Source organism: Pteropus vampyrus, unplaced genomic scaffold (genome assembly GCF_000151845.1).
Source record: "Pteropus vampyrus isolate Shadow unplaced genomic scaffold, Pvam_2.0 Scaffold98, whole genome shotgun sequence".
NCBI classification, from domain to species: domain Eukaryota; kingdom Metazoa; phylum Chordata; class Mammalia; order Chiroptera; family Pteropodidae; genus Pteropus; species Pteropus vampyrus.
Window position 1 is genome coordinate 4498701 of NW_011888879.1, and position 3988 is coordinate 4502688.

General features: G+C 38.7%; 1 pseudogene; it reads right to left on the bottom strand.

The window, feature by feature from the left end:
- Window positions 1-3452: 3452 nt before the first annotated feature.
- On the bottom strand, window positions 3453-3571 carry LOC111742667 (annotated as a pseudogene).
- Window positions 3572-3988: the final 417 nt, after the last annotated feature.

Sequence of the window (3988 nt, forward strand, 5' to 3'; positions counted from 1 at the left end):
ACCGTCGTCCCCTCCGATTTGTGTGCTATCTCTTTTCCTTCTTGACGGCACGTTACAAATCTCATTTCTCACTGTCATATTTTCAATTTTTTCTTTTCTCATCGATCATTGTCCATCTTGGGGGAAAAACGCTCTTGACCCCACTTTCCCTCTGGGCTATCACTTTGTTTCTCTTCTTCCTGTTAGAGAAAATCTTAAAGGAGTTATCTAGGTTTGCTGTCTCCAGTTTCTCTCCTCCCATCCTCTCTTAAACCCTTCCTTTCAAGCTTTTGCCCCACCCCCCACTCCTCAGTGACCAAGTCTAAGTCCTCATGTGGCTTGATCTATCCGTATACAATGTAGTTGATCATTCCCTTCCCATTAATAAATATTCCTTTGTTTTCTCCCAAGACACATTTGTTTGGTTTTCTTCCTACCACTCTGGCTGATCCTTCTCGATATCCTTTGCCACTTCCTTTTCTTTTACCTTCTCTCTAGCCAGAATGCACAGGGCTTAGTCCTTGGCTCTCTCCTCTTTTCTAGCTACCATCACCTCTCCTGGTGATGTCATTTGATCTCACATCTCTCATCTGATGACTTCTGAATGTATATCTCCAGCTCAAACTATCACCTAAACCGCAGACTTCAATATCCTACTCAATACCTCTATTGGGTGTTTAATAGACATCCCAAACCTGACATTTCTAAAGCTGAACTCCTGTTCTTCCTCCAAACTCTGGACCCATAGTCTTCCCAACCTCATGAATACCAAGTTTCTTCTTTTAGTTACTTAGGTCAAAAAAGTTACATTCAACCTAACATCTTTCATTCACTCACCAAAAACCAGATTCTAAATTCTTCTCAAGACTCATTACTACCATTCCAGTCTAACCGCTGGTCTGGATTACTGAAATACTTTTCTAACTGACTTCTTGCTTTCACTCACGTACTTAGAACTAGTGGACATTTTGAAAGGATCACTCTGGCTGCTATGTTGAAAAGAACCGTAGAGGGACACGGGTATTATTTTAAATTTTATAGATGGAAAAACCAAGGCTTAGAGAGATTGAGTGGTTTGTTCAGAATCACTTGGCTAATAAAACATTAAAAGCTGCTCTTTGTTCCCTTAATGCCCCTCACCATCAGGTTATACTTCAATATGCAGGATGTCTATGCTTACTGCTTTGCCTGGGGCAGTCCTGGTGTATGCATGTTGACTTAGCATAATTTAATTGTGCCCATCTTTCACTCTCAGATATGCCCTGGTCTGGAATACAAATTATATGAGATAGGTAGGTAGGTAGGTAGGTAGACAGATGACAGACATATGTGTGTGTGTGTGTGTGTGTGTGTGTGTGTGTGTGTGTGTGTGTGTGTTAGTATTCACTTGGTCCCACTCCTGCTTATTGATGGGATAAAATATATATGTAGTATGATATATATGTAAATATACATGTAGTATGATCATATCATACAAGCAGGAGTGAGACCAAGTGGGCACTAATATGGCCCATCCCATTCACTATCATTAATGTCAAGTATCAAGTGAGATGAGTACTGGATCAATGACTGTCAGCTCTCTTTAGCTGCTAAAGAATCATTTAACTCTAGGATATCGATTAAAAATGTCCCAGGGGAAAGATCCAGCGGGTCTTGCTTAAAGAATTTGCACATACTTCCCTCCCACTGACCAGGGCTAACAACTCTACCATGACCTCACTCTTAGCCCCTAGCCCTTCACTCCTACTACCTGAAGGACATTTAGAATCAGATTTGTTGCCAACATTTTGACATGCCTACAATCAAATATCACCTTACTCTCAACCAGCAATCCCTTCGGACTTCCTCAATCCTATGAATGAAGCCATCTGTCACCCGGACTTAGAATGCACAGTCATCTTCAATCTCTTCCTTTGTTCTGCTCTACCCCATTCGCCTCGTCCAGCCAACCGGTTTTGTCGGTCACCACTGGACTTTAGATGTCTGTCACTGTGGAACTGTAATAACCTCTGCCCCTGGTCCCTGCAGAAGTTTTGTCTGAAAAATCTTCCACAAGTACTGCTATAGTTAACAGTACTCTCTTTTCCAAAGCATGCAGGCTCCAGGGTCCAGTCCAACTCATAACTCCGCCAAAGAAAGTTTCCCACAGAAAGGCACTTCTCTCTCCTCTGTATGTCCACCAAGCTTCTTATCTGTACTACTTGCTCAACACTCTGACGACCTGGTACTGTTATCTTTTCTCTAATTATAGTATGGCATCCCTGATGGTCAGGGTCCTATCTTAGACATCTTTTAAAATCTCCCTCACGTCTAGTAGAGTGCTTGATGCTAAATGTTTTTCTTGTTTGGTAGCGGGAAATTGAAAGATAGGAACTAAAGCTGCAAGATAGCCCAGTTAGACAAAACGTACACTGAGAGAGTGTCCACGACAAAACTAGGATCGGAGGAGGCCACTAAGAACTCTCCACTCTTCCCTAGAAAAGCTATAGAAATATCCTCTAATCATATACACTAATACCAATTCATCAAAAGATTCTCTTTTATCAATACATCTGAAAAAAATAGTTTCAAAGGCGAAAATATATGATCCATTTGCCTTAGACAACACAGTGGGAATTTTCAGATTTTCTTCGGTGTATTTTTCATTTATATATATCTTAACTCTGGAAATATTGTCTGGATTTTTATTTATTAAAAAACAAATTAGTTGATTGATAAAAAACAAATTTATATTTTTGATATTCAATATACCCACAAAGTAACAAGTAATTTAACTACCCTTTTTCATTGAAACAGTCATTCGGGAAGCATTTTGGTAAAGAGGAAAGAGAACTAAAGATCTGGCCACTCCATATAATACACCCCAGACTCTCTGTCTAACGCTTATCATCATCTACTTCGTTCTTCGGGTACTTGTGCTTTGCTTCTACCTCATCCCTTTCCAACTAAAATGTGATCTTCTTGAGAGCAGAAACTTCGTCCATCTGCTCCTTCAACCACTATCTGGGTGATGAAACTTAAGCAAATCATTTAGCTTCATTGGGTCTTTGTCTCCTCACAGGTAAATTTTAACACTGAACTAGATAACCTGTAGCTTCTCCTTGATTCAAAACTTTTATTTATACAATGTGATGAAAAACATAAAACACAAGGCTAATTGGGACTTGTAGTGGCCAAAATATCTTCAATTAGGGCAGCTGCTCTAGCTAATTAGATAGATTCCATAAAATCTTTACTTTTCCTACTTAAATCACAAAGAAATAAACCCAGTAACCCTAGCCCTATAACACAGAGTGGTTACTTCTGCTATTGCTACTAGATTTCTCAAGGCCAGGCCAGATTCTCTTAATGCCTAAGACACTTTAAAAGATGACTATCTTTTTTTTTTTTTTTTTAGGCAAGGCAAACCTTGGTTGACCTCACAGATTGCAAGGACCTTTGTCAGCTTACAATCCCTTACTTTTTATTTTTTACACCTACAGCATCTGGTCTTCCTAGGTGGTCTCCCATCCAAGTACTAACCAGGCCTGACCCTGCTTAGCTTCCGAGATCAGACAGGATCAGGCTTGTTCAGGGTGGCATGGCCACAGACCCAAACGGTGACTATCTTTTTCAGCCCACTGAGATCCTATTTAATAGACCAAGATAATTTTATCAAATTATCTATAGCAGTTCATAGTCTTAATCTATCTTTTTTAAAAATCTCGCTACTCTTTTTTCCCCACCATTCTGCCCATTTTAAAAAGCAAAACATTACTTTAATATACATGTGATTAGGAATATCAGATAATTAGAAATTCAAGTTTAAAGATAAATTAGAATAATTATTTATATTGTAAAAGACTTCTTAATTCCCATCCTCCAAAAAAAACATACTTGCTGTACAGTTGTCTTAAAATCTTTAAGGATTTAATTTATAAAAAATAAAATCGGTTTAAATACAGTAATTGAATGAAACAAGGAGACCACTGTAAATCATACTTTTTTTTCAAGTAAGAAGTTATAAATG